Raw genomic sequence first — 10,735 nt, forward strand, 5'->3', positions numbered from 1 at the left:
CTCCTACACTGTTGGTGAGAATGTAAACTGATGTAGCCACTACAGAAAACAGTATGGAGGTTTCTCAAAATACTAGAAATACCTTTAGACTGTGAAATTTTTGCACTTTGTTTTATGTCCGTGGATATGTTCCAGTGTCTCCAAATTTATAATCCATGGAAAGTTGAATCAAATTTTTACCCTACTGTTGTGTGAAAATTATATAAATCTTAATTATGTTGAATTGGGTAACAGTGTTTTTCAGGTCTACTATATCCTTCTACTTCTCTGTATATTCATTCTATTAATTTGTGCAAGTTTGATATTGAAACTCCAAATAAAAAATCTTATTTTATCTACTTAAAATACTGCAATATATAATGGAACTATATGTAACCTGATTCTGTTTTCCAAGTCTCCTATAAATGTGTTATCATACTTTCATAATTAAAAAAATATATATTTTTTGCCCACTCCTGGACAAAATTCTAATTCAGATACATACCCTCCTACCGTCACAGCAGCACTATTCACAGTAGCCAAGACACAGAGAAAACTTAAATGAACTTTGACAGATGAATGGATAAAGATGATGTGGTACATACACACAATGGAATACAACTCAGTCATAAAAATGAATGAAATAATGCCATTTGAAGCAACATGGATGGACCTAGAGATTATCATACAGAGTGAAATAGTCAGAGAGACAAATACCATATAACACTTACATGTGGAATCTAAAATATGACACAATGAACTTATCTATGAAACAGACTCACAAAAACAGAGAATAGACTTGTGGTTATGAGGGGTTGGGGTTAGGGGAGGGGCATATTGGGAGTTTAGGATTGCAAAGTACTATATATAAATGCAAAGTACTATATATAGAATGGATAAATGATGATGTCCTACTATATAGCACAGGGAATTCTATTGAATATTCTGTGATAAACCATAATGGAAAATAATACAAGCTCTACTGGCAGCTTCCAACAGGCAGGATGTCTCATAGGAAGTTCTCTGCTCCCAGGCACAGGTCCCTGGGCTTCCTGCCTCAGAAGCACAGCAGCCAGCACCATGGGAAGGTGAGGAGCTTCCCCAAGGATGGCTCGTCCAAGCCCCTGCACCTCACCGCCTTCCTCGCTACAAGGCTGGCATGACCCACATTGAGAGGGAGGTCGATAGGCCAGGGTCCAAGGTGAACATGAAGGAAGTTGTGGAGCCTGTGACTGTTGTGGAGACTCCACCATGTTGACTGGGGCATCGTGGGCTATGTGGAAATACCCCAAGGCCTCTGGACCCGTAAGACCATCTTTGCTGAGCATATCAGCAATGAGTGCAAAAGGAGCTTCTATGATAATTGGCATAAATCTAAGAAGTAGGCCTTCGCCAAGTACTGCAAGAAGTGGCAGGACATAGATGGCAAGGAGCAACTTGAAAGGGACTTCAGTAGCATGAAGTACTGCCAGGTCATCCATGTCATCGCCTTCACCCAGATGCTCCTGCTTCCTCTGCACCAGAAGAAGGCCCACCTCATGGAGATTCAGGTGAATGGAGACACTGTGGCTGAAAAACTGGACTGAGCCCATGAAAAGCTAGAGCAGCAGGTCCCTGTGAACCAAGTGTTTGGCCAGGATGAAATGACTGAGGTCATTGGGGTAATCAAGGGCAAAGACTACAAAGGGGTCACCAGCCGTTGGCACACTACGAAGCTGCCCCATAAGACCCACCGAGGGTTGTGCAAGGGTGCCTGTATTGGGGCGTGGCATACTGCCTGGGTGGCCTTCTCTGAGGCTTGGGCTGGTCAGAAAGGGTACTACCACTGCACTGAGATCAACAAGAAGATCTACAAGATTGGCCAGGGCTACCTCATCAAGGACAGCAAACTGATCAAGAGAAATGCCTCTACTGATTATGATCTGTCTGACAAGAGCATCAACCCTTTAGGTGGCATCGTCCACTATGGTGAAGTGACCAATGACTTTGTCACGTGCAAAAGCTGTGTGGTGGGAACCAAGAAGCAAATGCTCACTCTGAGCAAGTCCTGTAGATAGAACTCAAGTTTATTGACACCACTTCCAAATTTGGCTATGGCTGCTTCCAGACTGTGGAGGAAAAGAAAGCCTTCATGGGACCACTTGGGAAGGACTGAATTGCAAAGGAAGAAGGGGTCAAATAAAACAGATTGTACAGCTGGTGGAATCTCAATAAAATAATTTTCCAGTGGGGGAAAAAAAGAAAATAATATGAAAAAGTATATATGTCAGTCAGTCAGTTCAGTCGCTCAGTTGTGTCCTACTCTTTGTGACCCCATGAACCGCGGCACACAAGTCCTCCCTGTCTATCACCAACTCCCGGAGTGGTGTCCCCTGCCCATTGAGTCAGTGATGCCATCCAGCCTTCTCATCCTCTGTCGCCCCCTTCTCCTTTTGCCCCCAATCCCTCCCAGCATCAGAGTCTTTTCCAATGAGTCAACTCTTCGCATGAGGTGGCCAAAGTACTGGAGTTTCAGCTTTAGCATCATTCCTTCCAAAGAAATCCCAGGGCTGATCTCCTTCAGAATGGACTGGTTGGATCTCCTTGCAGTCCAAGGGACTCTCAAGAGTCTTCTCCAATACCACCGTTCAAAAGCACCAATTCTTCGGCGCTCAGCCTTCTTCACAGTCCAACTCTCACATCCATACATGACCACAGGAAAAACCATAGCCTTGACTAGACAAACCTTTGTTGGCAAAGTAATGTCTCTGCTTTTGAAATGCTATCTAGGTTGGTCATAACTTTCCTTCCAAGGAGTAAGCATCTTTTAATTTCATGGCTGCAGTCACTATATATCTTTTAATTTCATGGCTGCAGTCACTATATATATAACTGAATCACTTGGCTATATAACAGAAATCGCTCAGTCATGTCCACTTCTGTGACCCTATGGACTGTAGCCCATCAGGCTCCTCTGTCCCTGGGATATCCAGGCAAGAATACTGGAGTGGGTAGACATTTCCTTCTCCAGAATACCTTCCCGACACAGGGATCAAACCCAGCTCTCATGCATTGCAGGCAGATTCTTTACCATCTGAGCCACCAGAGAAGCCCATAGCAAAAATTAACACATTGTAAATCAACTATACTTCAAAAAAAGAAACTTTAAAAGATTACACAGCATGTTCGAATATCAATTCTTAACACAGAGTCCATTAATATAACATACGACTAAGGTTATTCCTCCTTTAGTATTAAATCTTGCAACTCAATATTTTGCCTCACAGAAAATTTTGAAAAACAAAAACTTATTTTAAATTCTATCTTATATCTATAATGTTTGATCAAAGCTTTAATTTTGTCACTGTGTATGTGAAACTGGATGGCCATAACAACAACAGTAGCTGTTTATTTGTCGGACACCATTTTAATAGAGCCACTTCCCTGGTGGCTCAGACGGTAAAGCATCTGTCTACAATCTGGGAGACCCGGGTTCAATCCCTGGGTCAGGATGATCCCCTGGAGAAGGAAATGGCAATCCACTCCAGTACTATTGCCTGGAAAATCCCATGGACAGAGGAGCCTGGTAGGCTACAGTCCATGGGGTCGATAAGAGTTGGACACGACTGAGCAACTTCACTTCACTTCTATTATTATTTGCCAGGCAGTTGCCTGAAATAATCTTTATGTAAAACTCTTGAATCAGTGCTATTATTATTTCATTTTAAATTTTAGGAAACTAAACCACAGGAAGATTGAAGAATAAACTATTGAAGTCTTATAGTGACTGAAGGCACAACTGAGATTTGAATGTATGCAGGCTGGCTCCAGAGTCCCATACATTTATTACAATTCTACAAACAGTCCCTTTTTCAAGGGCCTCTACTGATTTTGGGGGGACCTGGTCCTGTACATAAATAGTGATTGTATCACCATCATTTACTGTATGTTCACATGAAGTGTCAGTTAGCTCTGAATTAGGGTGGGGAGCTGGAATATGACACTTGGATGACAGCTAAAAGACACAATTTTAGTTCTGGCACTTGTCTTGACTTACTGTTTGATCTAGAATTAGTCATTAAACCTCCCTGGGCTACAATTTCTCAAGGGTAAATTAATTAAATTGTTGGGACATGAGATTGATAAAGTTTTTTTCCAAATGATTACATGGAGATTTTATAATAATAAAGAGTTTATTTAAAAATAATTGATGTGACTTTATCCAATTTAGTAATGAAATCAATTCTACTGTTATAAAAATATGGAAGAAAATGTACATGGACTTGATTTGGATTTTTAATAAAAGGCCAGGTTGTTTTTTTTTTTTTTTTTTTTTTAAGCTACAATTTAAATTTTTAAGAAAAAAACAAAACATCAGGATTTCCATCATAAGAGAGCATATAAGTAATAACAAAAAAGCAATTGTTCACATGTTTATATTTTGGGTTAGTGTATTTTTTTCATTAAAAAAATACCTCTATAGGAAAAATAAAAAATGCTACAATGATATAATACATGAATTCTCATAAAATTATAACTTAAGACAGGGAAGGGATTTTTCCTTGATTTGTTAAAGCTATAATCACTTGGAAGAAACTTATAAGTATTATGCTGATTTAATCAATAGGATTGACTACATAGTATGATTCAGTCTCAAAACACTAGGTGTGGCCAGAACAGAGGTTGAAAATTACTAACTGCTCTGATACTCTGGCCCATCACTGTTGGGCGAATAAGCACCAACTAACAAAAGTAATGTAACTAGGAACCATTGGATGTTAGATGCATTATCAATATCCAGATTTTATATGTTTCTGTACTATTTTTAGTACTGGTAAATATGTGTAGGTGAACTAGAAGACAAAAGAAAACATGTGATCGTGATCAACAGGGATAAAGGAGCACTGTCTTGGGATTCTCTGTACTCTGGCATATCTTCTTCTGTGATCAATTTAAGTAATATTATCTCATATATAGCAAAAAAAAGAGGTTATTGGAGTCCCCAGGCATGTACAAGGAATTCGTTTTTAGTTTATATCAACAACAACAAATTTTATCAAAGCATTCAAGCTTTCCAGTGACACCATCATACCTATAGGACAAAGTCCTGGAATATACAATGTTTTTAAAAAGGGGCCTGATTATCATTATGTTCTTTGAGGCATAGCCAGCAAATGACATTTAGAAAAGAATCATGCCTTCCTAAAACCCCCCCAAATCGGAAAATGCTTTCATAGACTTTATGGACTAGGAAACAACCAAGCGAAACAGATAACAGTATCCTGGGTTTTTCAAAGGGGAAACAAAGGTTCAAATACACTGTAAATTATACATTATTTAACTTTACAGTAGAGCTTTCAACCAAAGTATTTTGTTTCTAAATTAAAATATGTAAATATTTTCTTCAATTTTCACTATAAAAGTAAAAATCTGTGACTCCTACAAAACTTTCTGATGATACTAACATATCTGAGGAATAGGCCCAGTAAATTCATTTATTTGTTACGAAATTTATTAGGGATTTATTTGGAAAACAAATAGCTTCAGATGTGATAATAAAACAATTATCTAGAATATACAAAATTTTCCCTTAGAGTATAAAAATATCTAGCTCACAAATCTAATGCAAGATAGACATCTTAAAGACCAAACGTCTGTGTCTATCATCAAAGTCTTTAACTTTGCAAGGAGATGTGATCTACTATAATTGTATCCCTCTCTGTACAACTGTACACTACAAATACATCGTTGCTTTGGTTGAAAGATAAAGATTCAGTTGCTAGAAAAAACTTTCAGACTTGTTAAAAATGGTTCATTTTAATTGACGATATCTTTACTTCTTCTTTGCTGTAGGCCATATGTTACAACAGAAAGAATTTTTATTTGAGACAAAAAGATCTGGAATTGACTTTCTACTCATGCATCTACCAATCAAGCCACTGTGATGGACTTCTCTATGGTCAATCAGCGATATCATAGACCTCCTTCATCGCTGCCCTTTGCCAGATTCCTCTGAGCTCTGCCTGCCTGCCAAGATCTCTCATCTTCTTTGCTTGATCCATCACCAATTTTCTCCTCTGAACATGTGCTTGTGTATAATCCTGAGTTATGGACATTCCCAACCAGACTGATACCAACTAATTTTCAAGTGACCTTGCTGCAGGGATAGAAAATCTAGACCCTGGTCATCAGTCTGAGTACCTTGACCATTATTCTGCCAATTCTTTCTGCCTGACTTGAACATTATTCCTCTTCTAGGTCCTCATTCTGACTCTCTTGTTCCCTCTTTCCCTCAGTGAACATGGAGTACAGACAGACTCATGTTTCATCAGGGCTTTTGGCTCTCGGTCTTGGCATCTCCTGTGCTGTTCTGTTATATCATGATCAGGCAATGGCTCAAAAATCACACTTCAGAACCCTTATCTATTTTTGATAAGGAGATCTTCTACAGATTCAATCCTTTCTCTTTGAAATTTTCAAATTTCTGTTCAAAGAAAATAACTTTACAGCCTTCTCATTGAACAAAATATAGATTTCAAGAATATATAAATGAGTTTGCTTTAATATCTACACTATTAATCTCTCTCACACAAATGTTCTGAATATTCTGTTTGTCCTCTTAGGTATATTTTCCACAATCCTCCATGTTATGCCTTGCCCCAGAAGACTGAATTCATCATCAGGCTACCTGGCTCTCTAGCTTTCATTTTGGCTTGAGCAATGGAAGGCTGTACTGGCAGGAAACCAGTGTGAGATGGTAGAGAGAGGCTGAGCTATTTGTGCCCCAGTCCCCACAATGCAGAGGGTAGATAGAGGCTGCATCCTCTAGTTGGGAAGCCCCTTTCTTACAACAGCAGCTCTAAGAAGGTCATGTAAACCTCTCTGTCTCCTTTCCCCGCCTCACTGTTACCAGCCCGTTCCCCTCTTCCTTAGTTCTACCTATACACACACATTAATAAATAGCATAATCATAAAATCCTTCTTACTCCTTTTGTATGTCACCTGCTTTTAATAGAATCTCGACTGATACAGTTTCCCCACACCAAGTTTAACAGAGTTGTATCTGCTGCAAGTGCTTAGCTCCCTTTTTAGAAATAATTGGTCCCTGAACGTAAAGGGAAGAAGGAACTGGCAGAAATAGTTTACAATCCTTCCATCAGGATTTTAAAATGTAGTTTCTCAGTCATACTCTATAGATATATAAAGATATATAAAGCAGTCAAATTTAATAGAACATTTTATATACTTTAATAATGTTTAAGGTTTAATTCTATAAAGGAATATTTGAGGTGAAAAAAAGAAATTAGTGATATTTATCCTTTCTTATTCAGTTTATTTCATACTCAGATTTTTTTAAATCTTTTTCAAGTCTGGAAAATTCCCTGCTTAAAAATCAGGTCTATAATTATGATCTTGAGAGTCTAATGATTTTAGTTTTCCCTTTCCCTCTAGCCCCTTTTGAAGCTGCATCATTAAATGATCATTTGCACATTTTTTTTTCTTATACAACTGATGAATAGTACAAGGAAATTCTGAATAATCAGCCAAGCAGTCATGTTAGGTTTTCAGAGAAGACATTCTGGCTTTTGCTTAGGTAATTGCAAAAGAGGACAATTTTTTTTTTTTTTTCCCCTGGATACTTCAGTGATCATCTAACGAATTGTTCCTACTATCCAGTACCACATTTCAGCTTCAGATGTATTTCTGTTCCGCTTTATCATATAACTTGTAAGATCAGTAGCATTTGCTTTAGTAATTATATATCAGCAAACATTTTGAGCTTTCTCAAAAGGTATTCTGATAGACTTCTAAGCCATGATAATTCAAGATATTGCTGGATGACTGTTGTATCAGAGGCAATGGCATTTCTCTACCACTAGTTTTCTCTTGTGAGTGCATCACTAGCCCACATTTTTCAGGTTCTTATGCTCAGTTCAGTTCAGTCGCTCAGTCATGTCCAACTCTTTGCGACCCCATGAATCACAGCACGCCAGGTCTCCCTGTCTATCACCAACTCCCGGAGTTCACTCAGACTCACGTCCGTTGAGTCAGTGATACCATCCAGCCATCTCATCCTCTGTCATCCCCTTCTCCTCCTGCCCCCAATCCCTCCCAGCAGCAGAGTCTTTTCCAATGAGTCAACTCTTCGCATGAGGTGGCCAAAGTATTGGAGTTTCAGCTTTAGCATCATTCCTTCCAAAGAAATCCCAGGGCTGATCTCCTTCAGAATGGACTGGTTGGATCTCCTTGCAGTCCAAGGGACTCTCAAGAGTCTTCTCCAACACCACAGTTCAAAAGCACCAATTCTTCAGTGCTCAGCCTTCTTCACAGTCCAACTCTCACATCCATACACAACCACAGGAAAAACCATAGCCTTGACTAGACGGATCTTTGTTGGCAAAGTAATGTCTGTGCTTTTGAATATTCTATCTAGGTTGGTCATAACTTTCCTTCCAAGGAGTAAGTGTCTTTTAATTTCATGGCTGCAGTCACCATCTGCAGTGATTTTGGAGCCCAGAAAAATAAAGTCTGACACTGTTTCCACTGTTTCCCCATCTATTTCCCATGAAGTGATGGGACCGGATGCCATGATCTTCATTTTCTGAATGTTGAGCTTTAAGCCAACTTTTTCACTCTCCACTTTCACTTTCATCAAGAGGCTTTTTAGTTCCTCTTCACTTTCTGCCATAAGGGTGGTTTCATCTGCATATCTGAGCTCAGTTACAATAATTTGACAAGATTCTAGCTCACTCTGAGAAAAAAAAAATGATGGGTGCCATTCTTAAACCTGCTCTAAGAAAAACTCAAACCATAAAGTCATCACATTTTTTCCTTCTTTTGGCTGAATAATATGGAGATAACAAACAAGAGTGACCATGAAAATCATGTGTCATAGAAAATAGACACATATCAGTACAGGTTGCTGAACTGCGTGGAACAGCATCCCTGCCTGCCTGCCTGCCTTTTAGAATTTACCTTTTATTGTAACTGAGCAAGAAATACACTTCTCTTTTGTTTGAGCCAATATACATTTTAGGTGTAATTTTTTTTACAAAGAATGACTTACCCAATACTAACAATGTGACCAAATAATTCTTTCTCAGGATGATTGAAAATAGTTTTATTTGTCTAGTGAATTTTTTGGATACTATATTTTCCTCTAGATGCTACCAGTGTCTTTCCTTTTACATGGAAGCTTTCAAAAAATGTTTCAAAAAACACATTTAAAAACCACTTGAGAGCACAATTAGATTCATCCATTCTAGTTGATTCTTAGCCTGAACAAAAACAGATATATTCTGTGACTCAGATCTTGTAAACTGGATTGATATTAATCAAATAATTGCAGGAAAAAATATTTACAAATATAACTATTTTGAAGGAAAGAGTAATGTGAAACACCTGGCTTGGTATGGTAGCAGGACAATCTTTGATAAAGTAAATGAAATCAGTACAAGGAGTAGGATTACATCAGGTAAACAAAAGCAGAGATTGCATCCCAAACAGTAGAAATAGTATGTGCACAGAATATGTGGATGGAGGGAGGAAACAGCACAATGTCTTGGTAAAAAGCCACTGTACCTGGAGCACACAGCCAGCTATGGGGTTTGAGATAAGCCCAGAGAAATTGATGACAGCCAGAGTATGCAAGACTTCATTGGTCATACTCTTCTTTCCCATTCACTTTGTAAGTCACTGTGACCTGGCTTCCACATATTTGGAAAAATGACTTTGTCACTGTACCTATCAGTTATCACCACTGATTTCCATTATTACCACTGATTTCCATTATTACCAAACACTCCCTCTATTACTGAACACTGCTTCCTCTTCTGTTGGAAACATCAGTGCCCCACTCTCTTCATTCATCTCTAAAATTATGGCAGATTATAATTTCCAGACCTTGCCTCAACAATAATGCCAGTCCATGCTGTTCTAGAACCCTACCACTACCATACCAAGCAGTGATCCTATTTCTTCTTTACTTGAAATGAGATGAGTTGTTTGGCTATCTCAACATGCAGAATGTAGAAAAGGAATGATACTTCACTTCCAAGGTTAGTCCATAGAAAGCAGACAATTTCCATCTGGTTCTCTCTCTTGAGATGATCACCTTGCATCCAGCCATTATGTTGTTAGGAAGCCAAGTTCACATGAAGAAACCACATTTAGGTATTCCAGCCAAAACCGAAGCTACAATTTCAGCCAGCAGTCATCACCAACCACCAGATATGAGTGAGCAAGCCTATAGATGATTCCAGCCTTTAGATTTCATGTTGCTGTAGTTGATGAGTGAAAACAAAGACAAGCTGTCCTTGCTGAGCCCTGTCCAAATTTTCAATTTATGAGCTAAAGAAAAGTAGTCATTGCTTTATTTTTACAATCTTTGGAGAAGTTTGCCACACAACAATAGGTAATCAGAGCATATATTTTGATTCCTTCCATTTTTCTTTATTAAGTCCTTTTCTTTAGTGTAATAGTTTAATAAACCATGTTCTGCAAATTAGCCTTCCTTGGTCCAAATCATCACTGTATCACATTCTACCTATGCAAGAGTACAAATTACTATACCTCATTTTAGTCATCTGCAAAGTTGGTAAAACCATGGCAAATATCCCATGGTGTTATAGCAGGAATTAAATAATATAAATCATGTAGAGCATTTATTATAGTACCTGGCACATAATAAGTGCTCAATTAAAGTGTTATTTTTACTTCAACTCTGAAACTTTGCAGTTTCCCAGCATTTTAGCCTTAATTCTACTATCTTATTTGA

The 10,735-nt window shown here is 38.4% G+C and overlaps 1 pseudogene; it reads left to right on the forward strand.

The window, feature by feature from the left end:
- Positions 1-983: 983 nt before the first annotated feature.
- Positions 984-2,161, forward strand: LOC105000978 (annotated as a pseudogene).
- The last annotated feature ends 8,574 nt before the right edge of the window (positions 2,162-10,735 follow it).

Source organism: Bison bison, unplaced genomic scaffold, assembly GCF_000754665.1.
Source record: "Bison bison bison isolate TAMUID 2011002044 unplaced genomic scaffold, Bison_UMD1.0 scf7180017864376, whole genome shotgun sequence".
Lineage (NCBI taxonomy): Eukaryota > Metazoa > Chordata > Mammalia > Artiodactyla > Bovidae > Bison > Bison bison.